The following is a 13,091-nucleotide window of genomic DNA, read 5'->3' as shown; positions in this document are numbered from 1 at the left end:
TACATACAGGGACAATGGTGATGTTATTGTTTCTTTAGTAGATATGTCATTACCTGTCTTTGAAGGTGGAGATGGTATTTAGTTCTCTAATATAATGCAGGAGGCTGCCCGAGAGCCAGGTTTCTGCTACCGAGAAAGACTTCGAGAATATGACTGAAAGATGGAGTGGGACAAAAAGGATTTTGCTCTGATGGGAAAGGGTGTTTCTGCCATGTTGTTGAGACTAGAGTGTTAAGAGTTCATCAGTGAGACAGTAGAGAAGACAGAGGGTAGGGAAATCACTGCATTTGTCTGCAAGCACCTGGGATAGCTATGTGTATGATGGTGAAATACAATCAAAGAGTCGAACATCACAGATATAACGAACATAGGCATTCAAAACCAGGACACCCCCCCCCCCCCCCCCCCCCCCGAGCTTTCCTGAGAAAGGCCTTACAGGGTAACATCGCTGTAATCAATAGCTGTAGGTATGAGTGTTCGTAAAGCTTTCTCTCTCAAGTGAAGAGGAAAGACGTTTTATATTTTTGTAGACCACATGCCTTCTTGCACGTTACAGTTGTTTGCTCAGTCCAGTTTAGATTTTCATCTGTTCTTACTCCTAGACTCTTTGCTGAATGAGAGAGGTTGATAATTGTCCCATTTAGAATTAAAGATGGTACAGATTTTCGATATTTCGGGTTAGTGAGTCAGAATGACCAACCAATACTGCTTGGGTTTGGGATGCACTGAGTTTTAGATACAACTGGAGGTTATCAATGTACATGTGCTATTTGCAATAGGGCATGACTGATGACACATCACATTTACATACAATTAAGAGTATAGGACCTAATATCAAACCCTGGGGGTGTCTGATGCTACCTGTCTTCATTGTGACTGTATGTTGCCAGACATGGCACATTGTTGGTGAGACGTCAGCTAAGAGTGAAACCATTGCTCTGCACTTGGCGAGAAATTTAGTGTCTTAAGTTTGGAAAGTAAAACATCATATTCGACAATGTCAAAGGCTTTGCTGAAGACTAAGAAGCACAAGGCAGCTGCCCCTTGTGCATCCATGGCAAGCTTCAGGTTATCTGTTACCTTTATTATGGCAGACGCTGTGCTGCAATGTTTATGGAAGCCTTATCGGTGCTTGTCTAGTAGATTATTTGTAGTTAGTTTGTTACCTGATCTTGGACTAAACAGGCTGGTCCACTGATAGTAATCAGTGCAAATATCTCACGAAATTAGCATCAAATGTAAAAATAAGAACAAAAAATCTGTTTGGGCATGATGGGGGGAAAACAGATGCCAATCATCAAATTGATGGAAACTGCATTTTCTTTTATACAGGCACCCCCATTTCTATTGCATATTCATAGAGTACATAAATAAATATGAATGTTTGATATGGAACATTTGTTTTGTCTTGTGATGGATGGCACTGTAATATTCGAACACTTATAATATGCCTCACCCATTTAGATGAACAGTTGGTGACAATGTGGTCTTTTAAATTAAAACACAAAAAGTAGTTATGTTTGGACTTTTTTTCTGTTGTTCCAATGCGAAACACTTACTTTTGTGACCTTATCATAAATTATGGGATTGCATGCTGTTACTGCATGAGCAACCGCAATACCTCATTAATGTAATAAATGCTTAATATGATGTCCTTCAACTTAAATGCATTTGGCAATACTCGTAACGAAATTCCTCTCAACAGCAATTAGATCGCCTTCGGTCATTGTCGCACATGCTCGACAATGCACTGATGCATGTTTTCAGGCGTTGTCTGTGGATCACGAAAACAAATATCTTTCAATTTTCCCCAAAGAAAGAAGTCCGAATATGTAAGGTCCAGTAGATGTGCAGGCCATGTGCTTTTATGACCAATCCACCTCTCATTAAATATTCTATTTAATACCGCTTCAACTGCACGCATGCTATGCGCCGGACATCCATCATGTTGAAAGTACATCACCATTCTGTCAGGAAGTGAAACATCTTGTAGTAAAATTGGTAAAACATTAATTAAGAAATTGGCATACATTGAACCATTTAGATTGCCATCGAGAAAATAATGGCCAATTAGATGTCCTCCCATAATTCCACGCATAACATTATGCCGCCATTGTTGCTGATGCTCCACTTGTCGCAGCCATCGTGGATTTTCCACTGCCCAATAGTGCGTATTATGGCGGTTTATGTTACCTCTGTGAATTACATTTCGTCACTAAATAGAACTCTTGAAGAAAAAAAAAAAAAATGTTATCATCTTATAATTTTTTTTAGTGTCCAGTGGCAATAATTTACACGACATTCAAAATCATAAACAAGCAATTCCTGGTGCATAGAAATAGGGTGAGGGTGAAATGTATGATGATGTAGAATTGGTTTCAAAACCAACTCTTTGAAATTCCCAATTCCTGCTCAGTTTGTCTGCTACTGATGTACTGATTGGCCTCAACTGCAGCTAAAGCACTTATTTGGGCATCTTCATTTGTTGCAGTTCTTGGTTGCGTCTTCTTCTTTGGCTGAACACTTCCAGTTTCTGTAAATACATTGGGTCATTTGAATAAAAACGAGAACATTCTCCAGAGTAGTTACTCAGGGCAAAAGCACATTCTCAGAGAAAGTTCTCAGTTATGTATGAATAAAAACTACAAAACACATAATCTGATCCAGGAGTACTTTCTCACTACCTCCCCTCCTTATCGAGTAAGTTCTTAACAAAGTGATTAAAATCCAACATCTTTGGGTCCCAGTTTGTTTCGTTTGCATGTGTGATGGTGTAATAGGGAACTTTGTCAAATCTCATCTGTTGGCAAATAAATTTGATCAAATCTAGGGCCTTGCTGTAGATTTGATCAAAGTAGTTGCTTGTTTTCTGTTCACTGTAGTGTGACATGTTACCACGTGGAGTGCTATCATCACTGCAGCGTTCTGTCATCTGTAGTGTTTTTATAAACATTTCCGGTAGATACAATTGGTGTGTACCAACAACTACAAAATTAATAGAGATGTATGAAGCTGATGAGGCGCTCTACAATGTGAGGCACCCTGAATACGAAAATAGATTAAGAAGATCGGAAACCTGACCTAAAGTTGTGTACATAGTTCCGCGTAGTCAGCACGTACACAACTTTCCCAATAGTGCACACCCCGCTAAGCACAACAGCGCAGGCGCAGCACTCGTCTGTCTCCGCACTAAGAGATGGCGCTATCTTAGAGATGGACTAAATTCTGCTTCCGCCGATCTGCGTATTAATATGTCACGCAGCCAATGAGATTGCTACTAATGTAGAACCTTTTCTTCTTGCGGATCACACTCGTGCAGTGATACCTGAATGCTTGAGGCATTATAACAAGTGTACAGACCTCCAATTAGTCAGTCTGTATCAGTCTGCATTAGTCTATAGTCAAGTTCCAGTTGGCGCCTAATAAGATTATCATATTTCTGTACATAGCCATGAAGATAAATGAATAGACACTTTGTCAAGTATCAGAGATATGTGAGAATAAGATAAACGTACCAAGACCAAAAGAACTTCAGATTGTCAGTTGTAAACAGCACCCAGAATCAAGTTATGTAATGTCTATATTTTTTATTATTTTAATAAATGTGTGTGAAAATTAATCAAGTTCTGTTTAAAGTTGGTCACCGTCAATCTGCTACTCTAAGCATGCAAGTGGCATTTCTGTCGTCTGGCTTAATGGCAGAAGATAAACACGCCACGATAAGACCACGAGACATATTGCTGACACTCGCTTACTTCGTTAGAGCGACAAGTCAAATAATCTGATGGTGTGTGTACCGAAGGTCTTACAGTACAAACACACACACTTAACATAACCTAACTCTCTCCTGTAGCAAGGAATTGGAGTGTTACAGTGAGCCTGTCTTCTGCAGATATAGCAATTCTTAAGTGAGTATTGTGCTTTGTGATGTGACGATACACTTCACTGAGCACATACTGAAATGTATACTCATCCATTTTTAAGTAATTGATGTATGACTTGACGTCCTCCACTATAAGCTCATGTAACAAGTTTTGTTGAGTGCTTTTATCGTGTCGTCGTAAAACCCACAGCTTTACCCAGGTACATTTTCTTCCCCCACCCCACCCCCCACCATCCCCTGCTTCTCTTCTGTAGGTGCACACAGTGCAATTGTGGTACATGCAGCTGCTGAGGTTGATAACAAGTTGTTGTTAGCCATCTTGAACTTTGACAAAAAATATGATGACAGTGTAATACCCCTTTTTAGCACCACGTCAGAGATCTTTGTCAAATATATTTGATAGTGGAATACCGGCCTTATCGAAAGTTTTTCTTACGTCATTTCTGTGCCGAAATGGGAGATTCCGAATTAGCCTTTGTGAATATTGTAAAAGATTATCCAACTCCAAAGCCGGTCCCAAGCCCGGTTGAAAAAGGAGGAGGGGGAGGAGTAACTCCTCATTAAAAAATGCCTTGGTTCACCTGGCCTGGGTGATAATACCTTGTGAGGGTCCCTTGCCAGGGAACCGGTGAAGACCTCAACGCCAGTGAAGGCGGTGATGTAGATCGTCAGAACGGTGGAACTGGTGGAAAGAGGCAGGCTTTTGTATAAAAGCACCAGAGTGTGGTGTCTGTTCCCACAGTGGGCAGCTACAAAAGGTGTATGTTCCACATATTAGTGGCAGCCTCACTTATAATTCTCAGCTAAACGCTTGAATTTTTATCAGCAAAAGGTTCAACTACCTTTCCCCAAACCAAACTTTAACCTAAGGCATGCCCCCTGTGGGTTCGGGGGTAAGAATAGGCCCACGGTATTCCTGCCTGTCGTAAGAGGCGACTAAAAGGAGTCTCAAACGTTTTGGCCTTGTGAGATGGTCCCCTAACGGGTTTGACCTCCATCCTTCTAAATTTTCCGAAGAGCGAGCCGATTGGGGAAGGGCGCCTTACAAGGAGCGATGTGTCCATCATGCATTACCATCTCTAGCCAGGTTAGTCGTCATCGCTTAGCAGTCCCGCTCACCTACCATCTCTTGGGCGTGGATTTGTTCTTGGGTGCAGTTTATTGCAGTCTGCTATGCTGTGTCGCTTTATGCGCCAATGACGATATTGGACTACATCACCTGAAATCCAGCACGGTAGCCAGTCCGTTGTGGTGGGCCGCCATGTACCCTGTTGGTTGTAGCCCCCTGACTACACAGGGATCGCTCTGCTGATGCCAGCGCCGTTAACTCCCCACGTATGCCAAGGAGTAGATGCCTATCTCCTTGGGGCATTGGGACTCCCGGCAATGGCCATCCTGCCAGGTGGTCGTTGCTGAGGCTGGGTGGCGCCCGTGGGGAGGGCCCTTGGTCGGAGTAGGTGGCATCAGGGCGGATGACCTGCAATGAAGCGTGGTACATCATCTCTTGCTGGCGGCCAGCCGCCAGCAGTCTCTAAGCATTCCAGGGCTCAATACAACGCAAATACATATGACCCCAAATCGTTCCCCTCCCTGGCTACACCATGGGAGGAACGAAAGACTAAGGATGCCAGCGAACCATACTCGCCCCGCTACCTGGTGTGTACAAGAGCTGATGGTGAATCCTTTACATCCATGAAGGCTCAGTTCTTCGTCGAGCACTTAGAGGACAAGTTCGGGGAGGTGGAGGGCTTGTTCAAAATGCGCTCGGGCTCGGTTTTGATCAAATCGGCGTCCTCCGCCCAGTCCCGCCGGTTACTCGGTTGTAACAAGCTGGGGGATGTTCCGGTTACAATCACGCCCCATAAGAGTCTTAATATGGTCCAGGGCATAATATTCCATCGGGACCTTCTATTGCAGTCCGATGACAAGCTTCACGCCAATTTAGAGCGGCGAGGTGTTCACTTCGTCCGGCGCGTACATCGTGGTCCAAGGGATAAGCAGGTTGCCACCGGTGCCTTCATCTTGGCCTTCAAGGGTGATACCTTACCTGAGAAGGTCAAGGTGATGGTCTATCGTTGTGACGTCAAGCCATATATCCCTCCCCCGATGCGGTGCTTTAAGTGCTGGAAGTTCGGGCATATGTCTTCCCGCTGTACTTCCAGCCTCACATGTCGAGATTGTGGACACCCATCACATCCCAATACTCCATGTGCTCCGCCTCCCATCTGTGTAAACTGCGGAGAGCACCACTCGCCTTGCTCGCCGGACTGCAGGATCTTCCAGAAAGAGCGCAAAATCATGGAGTATAAGACCCTGGACCGCCTGACATACACTGAGGCCAGGCAGAAGTTCGAACGCCTCCATCCTGTTCGAATGACTGCCTCTTACGCCGCGGCTACTACTGTTATGGCCCCATTAGCTCTCCCTCAGACTGCCACCTCTCAGAGCCGGAATGCTACACCTGCCCCCTTGATGGTGGGGGGCACTTCACTCCCTGCTGCTCCTGCACTACCTGCCTCAGGAGCAGCAACCCCCCAACCATCGGGGACATCAGTCCCCATTTCTAAGCTGGGGAAGCCTCAAACTTCCCCGGCTTGAATAGCACGGAAAGGGTCCCTTGGGTCCCTTCCTTCCCAGGTTTCCGCCTCTGGGAAGGGTGACGTCAGCCAATGGAAGAAAAGCAGACCAGCGGCTGGTCGCAGGGCTTCCCGCTCCTCCTCCGTCCCGGAGACTGACTCGCTGGAGCCCTCCCAGCTAATGAAACCCAAGGACCAGAGAGACAAGACGAAGAAGAAGGCCTCTAAGGCCAAGGACCACGCGGTGGCATCCACCCCACTGCTCCCTACAGGCTCTGCGTCCGAGGATAAGGTGGAGATCCGGGCGTCCGCTGAGGACCTGGATCTCGCCGGACCCTCAGACACCATGGAAGCAATTTGTACTGGTCCTCCATCGGTGGCAGCAGGTGACCCAGTGGCGTGATCTGCCTCCTCGGCCCCTTCACGCCTTTTTCGGACATGGACAAAGCGATACTCCAGTGGAACTCCAGTGGAACTGCAGCGCTTTTTCCCACCACCTTGCTGAGCTTCGCCAACTCATCAGCAGTCACCCTTTCCTCTGCATTGCCCTACAGGAAACTTGGTTTCCGGCAATGCGGACCCCTGCCCTACGTGGGTATCGGGGTTATTACAAGAACCGGGCAGCTTATGAGAGGGTATCTGGTGGAGTCTGCGTCTACATCCTTAACTCTGTCTACAGCGAATGGGTACCTCTTCACACACCTTTAGAGGCTGTCGCTGTAAGGATGTGGACGCCTCAGCCTATTACTGTCTGCAGCTTGTATCTTCCGCCAGATGGTGATGTCTCGCGTCATGTGTTGGCTGCATTGATAGCAAAACTGCCTCCTCCTTTTGTGTTACTGGGCGACCTTAACACCCATAACCCCCTGTGGGGTAGCGCCGCGATTACTGGCCGGGGTAGAGATGTCAAGACTCTTCTCTCGCAGCTTGACCTCTGCCTCTTAAACACGGGAGAGCCGACACATTTCAGCATAGTCCATGGCACATTTTCGGCCATCGACCTTTCTATCTGCAGCCCCGGACTTTCACCATCCATCCACTGGAGTGTCCATGACGACTTATGTGGTAGTGACCATTTCCCCATCTTTCTGTCACTACCACAATCACTCTTCTGAACGCCCCTCCAGATGGGCTCTGAATAAGGCTGATTGGGGCTTGTTCTCCTCTCTCGCCACTATCGCACCTCCTTCCCATGACACCATTGATGCGGTGGTTCAGTCGGTCACCACCGGCATCGTTTCTGCGGCGGCATCTGCGATTCCCTGTTCATCCGGGTCCCCTCGGCGGAGGACTGTGCCTTGGTGGGCGCCCGAGATCGCAGAGGCGATTAGAGATCGCCGGCGGGCTCTTCAACGCCATAAGCGGCACCCGTCCTTGGAGAACCTCATCGTTTTTAAACAGCTCCGTGCCCGTGCCCGACGCCTTATTCGCCAACGGAAGCAGGAGTGCTGGGAACGGTATGTTTCCACCATTGGCGTCCGTACCTCTGCATCGCAGGTTTGGGCTAAGATTAGGCGACTCCATGGCTATCGGCCGCCTGTCTCTGTCCCTGGGCTTTCGCTGAATGGAGTGGTGTGTCCTGACTCCGACACGATTGCGGACCGGTTAGTGGCGCATTTTGCTCAGTGTTCCGCATCTACGAATTACCCACTGGCCTTCCGCTCCCGGAAAGAGCGGTTGGAAAGTTGGAGGCTTTCCTTTCACACGCGCCACGCGGAGTCGTACAATGCTCCTTTCAGCGACTGGGAATTCCAGAGTGCACTATCTGCTTGCCCTGATACGGCTCCTGGGCCAGACCGCATCCACAGCCAGATGCTGAAACACCTCTCTGTGAATTGCCAGCGACGCCTCCTAGATGTTTTCAACCGCATCTGGGTTGAGGGTGTGTTCCCGTCTCAATGGCGAGAAAGCATCGTCCTCCCCGTGTTGAAACCTGGCAAGAACCCGCTGGAGGTGGACAGCTACCGCCCCATAAGCCTCACCAACGTTCTTTGCAAGTTGCTAGAACATATGGTGAGCCAGAGGTTGAGTTGGCTCCTCGAGTCTCGAGGCCTTCTGGCTCCGTCTCAGGGTGGGTTCCGTAAAGGCCGCTCTGCCATCGATAATCTGGTCTCCCTAGAGTCTGCCGTCCGTACAGCCTTTGCATGCCGCCAACATCTGGTTGCCGTCTTCTTCAACATGCGGAAGGCGTACGATACGACTTGGCGATATCACGTCCTGGCCACACTTCATGGGTGGGGTCTTAGGGGCCCGCTCCCGATTTTTATTCAGAATTTTCTGTCGTCTCGTTCCTTCCGCGTGCAAGTTGCTGCGTCCCATAGTTCCTCCTGGGTCCAGGAGAACGGGGTCCCACAGGGGTCTGTCCTCAGTGTCTCCCTGTTTGTAATTGCGATCAATGGGCTCGCTGAGGCGATGGGATCGTCCGTCGCAGCTTCGTTGTATGCAGACGACTTCTGCCTCTATTACAGCTCCGCTGGCATTGCAGTTGCTGAGCGCCAGCTGCAGGGCGCTATCCGCAACGCGCAGTCGTGGGCTGTAGCGCACGGCTTCCAGTTTTCGGCCGCTAAGACCTGCGTTATGCATTTCTGCCGGCGTCACACGGTTCACCCTGAGCCACGCCTTTACCTTGACGGTGAACCTCTTGCTGTGGTAGAGACGCATCGGTTCTTGGGACTGGTATTTGATGCCCGGTTGACTTGGCTGCCTCATATTAGGCAGCTTAAACAAACATGCTGGCGGCATTTAAACGCTCTCCGTTGCCTTAGCCACACCGGATGGGGTGCCGATCGGTCCACCCTGCTCCGGCTGTATCAAGCGCTGATCCAGTCCCGCCTTGATTATGGGTGTGTGGCTTATGGTTCGGCATCGCCATCAGCATTGCAATTGCTGGATCCCATCCATCACTGCGGGATCCGACTTGCCACAGGAGCATTTCGGACAAGCCCTGTTGACAGCTTACTTGTGGAGGCTGGTGTTCCTCCATTACAGATCCGGCGCGACCGACTTTTGGCTGCTTATGCTGCCCACGTTTGTAGCTTGCCAGGGCATCCCAACTACCGTCTCCTGTTCCCGCACTCGATCGTCCATCTTCCAGACAGGCGGCCCCGGTCAGGGTGTACGATCGCGGTTCGCATCCAGGCTCTACTGTGTGGGATTGAGTTTTTTCCTCTCCCGCCTGTTTTCCGGGCCAATCTCCGTCTGCCCCCTTGGTGTGTGCGCCGACCATGCATTCGGCTGGATTTGGCACAGGGTCCGAAAGACTCGGTCCCTCCTCCGGCCCTACGCCGCCGCTTTGTTTCTCTCCTTGCCGAGTTTCCCGGATCTGCCGTGGCCTATACTGACGGTTCGATGGTCTCTGGTCGCACTGGTTACGCTCTTACTCTAGAGGATCATTGTGAGCAACGGTCGCTGGCACCCGGGAACAGTGTATACACTGCCGAGTTGGTTGGCATCTATCACGCCCTAGAGTATATCCGCTCCCGCTCAGGTGAGTCCTTTGTCATCTGTAGTGACTCCCTGAGTGGTTTACGAGCTCTTGACCAGTGCTTTCCTCGTTCCCGACTGCTGATGGCCATCCACGAGTCGCTCCATGCTCTTGCCCGTTGCGGCCGCTCCGTGGTCTTTGTTTGGACCCCAGGTCATGTCGGCATCCCGGGCAATGAGCGGGTTGACACGCTGGCTAAACAGGCAGTGAGTTCACCGGCTCTGGAACTCGGCCTTATGGAGTGTGATCTCCAGTTGCTTTTGCGCCAGAAAGTGCTTGGTGCCTGGGGTGACGAGTGGCGCACCCTGCCCACGCCCAACAAATTTCGGGCAGTGAAGGAGACGACCGGTGTGTGGCGCTCCTCCATGCGGGCCTCTCGGAAGGACTCTGTCGTCCTCTGCCGGCTGCGCGTTGGCCACACATGGCTGACGCACGGCCATTTGTTGCGCCGGGAGGATCCACCGCTATGTCGCTGCGGGGCAGCTCTGACGGTGGTCCACATTTTGGTGGACTGCCTGCTTTTAACAGGACTCAGGCAGACGTTTGTGCTGCCTGATACCCTCCCTGCCCTTTTATGTGATGACGTTGCTATGGCGGACCTCGTGTTGAGTTTTATTCGGGCAGGGGGTTTTTATCGTATGATTTGAGTGTTTGTCCTTTTATTTCCTGTATTGACTTGGGCCTTTGGCCTGTGGTTTTAAACTGTGGGTTTTAATGTCATTTGGTGGTTGGCTTTTCCTTATTTTCATGGTCGGCCAACCACCTTCACACTCGGTGTGATTTTAGTTCCGTTTGTCTGGTCTTTGTCTGTCTTTCTTGTATTGTGTCGTCCCTTGTCCCAGTTCTCCGTTTGTAACGACTGACAGTTTTTATTTCGTGTGATTTTATCGTGGAACAAGGGACCGATGACATTAGCAGTCTGGTCCCTTCAATCCCGCACCCAACCAACCAACCTAAGGCATGATGGTAAATTTCAAAAGGAAATCTACTCCAGGAAGTAACCAATCCTCCATCGCTATTCATGGCGGTGTAACTAGGCCTTTGGATTCTGGAGAGCCTAGAACATCATGTAAGGAAAAGTCGGAGCTTCCTAGTACTACTTCAATGATAAGACCCAAGAAAAAACATCTACTGGGGACTCTAAACATCAACACACTTATGATAGTTGGAAAACTAAAACACCTAACGGACATTCTCAATCAATGCAACATATTTATATTAGCTCTTCAAGAAACAAGGTATCTGGATGAAAATGCATTTGAGTCAGTTGGATACAGGATACACAAATGAAAACCAGCCATAAAAAATTCCAATAATACGACTATATTAGGGACCGCACTTATGGTCAGACAGCAACTTACGGAATCAATAACTAAATTTAGCTCCCCATCAGAACGAATTTCATTTCTGGTGTTCAAGTCGGGCAATAAGTGTTACACTATTATAAATGCACATGCACCTATCAACCAACATAACAGAACAAATGTTGACAAAGTGGAAGACTTTTGGGAAATTCTAGAACAAAAAACATCCATTTTACCAAAAGAACATATAAAAATTTTAATGGGTGACTTTAATGACAAGTTGACAAAGAAATAAAATTTAAATCAGTAGTTAGAGATTATCCAGCACATGCAAGACGTGGGTATCACCTAATCCAAATCAAGGTGAAAGTCAGTTGTACCATGTGGCAATAATGACTCGCAACTACAAGGAAATCTTGGATGTCAGAATGAGGAAGGGCCTAAATATAGACTCAAGAGCATTATCTGACTGAAATAAAGACAATGTTCCAACTGAACAAACCTAAACCAAAACCAAGATGATTTCCAAGAGTAAACACTAAATTTCTCATCCAAAATCAGGACAAATTCTGTGATATACTAAACACAAGAAAAATGGATGATCGAGAAGAAATTAAAGTAGTAGTGCTAGAGTCAGTTAAAGAAATGGCACAACTACGAAGAATACCAAGAGACAGATGGTGGAATGAGCTGTGTGATGAAGCAATTGACAATCGACTAAAGGCATGGAAAAAATGGAACAGTAATAAGAAACATGAATATTGGGAAGAGTTTAAAGAAGAAAGGAAAAATACAGCAAAAAGTATCACATCAGCGAAAAGAAAATATGACAAAGACAGATTAGAAGAAATGGATTCAGGCTTTAAAAGGATCAACACTAGAGACTTTTATAAGACTTTCAGAGAAGTTTTAACAGGATTCCAGTCACCACAAGTTTACATTTTAAAGATAAAAATGAAAAAGTGGTTTTAAGCAATAAAGAGAACTGCCAAATTTTAGCTGAATACCTTGAAAAATCTATTAAATTGTGAAGAGCCTAATGGCAGATAACAATTTCAAAAACCACAACATGAAAATCCACCATCGGAACCACCTACAGTAGAAGATATAGAAAAGATTATCAGAGCATTGAAGAATAACAAAACACCAGGAGAGGATGGGATAGTAGCAGAAATGTGGAAACTAGGGGGCTTATCCGCTTGGCAGAAAATTCACAAAGTAATTAAAGACATTTGGACAAAAGGAATCATACCCAGTGACTGGAAACAAGCATTGATCCATCTTCACCATAAAAAGGGGATAAAACAGACACCAACAACTACAGGGGCATATCTTTGTTACCAGTGACTTGCAAAAACTTTCTAAACCACTTTTAAGTGGAATAGAGGAACAAGGAGGACCTAATATAGGAGATTATCAAGCAGGATTTAGAAAAGGTAGATCATGTGCAGAACAGATTCTTAATTTAAAAACAATTTTGAGAGTGAGAGCTATACGAAATAAAAATACAGTAGTTGCTTTCGTAGACTTCAAGAAGGCCTATGACTCAGTTGACAGACAAACACTATTCCAGATACTTTGTGAATCAGGGATAGATGAAAACACCAGAAGAGTTGTTGAACAAACACTCACAGATACAACATCAAGAATTAAGTTTCAAGGCGAAATTTATGAACCATTCAATATCAAAACAGGAGTTTGACAAGGAGATGGACTCTCCCCAATTCTCTTTAACTTGGTTTTAGATAAAATAGTAAAAACATGTGGAAGCACATGAAAAAACAAAGGCACAAAGGGTATAAGTATGGGCCAAGGAAAGAACAAATTTAAAGTGAAATGTTTAG

Source organism: Schistocerca gregaria, chromosome 5 (genome assembly GCF_023897955.1).
Source record: "Schistocerca gregaria isolate iqSchGreg1 chromosome 5, iqSchGreg1.2, whole genome shotgun sequence".
Lineage (NCBI taxonomy): Eukaryota > Metazoa > Arthropoda > Insecta > Orthoptera > Acrididae > Schistocerca > Schistocerca gregaria.
Note: the sequence above shows the minus strand (reverse complement) of the source record.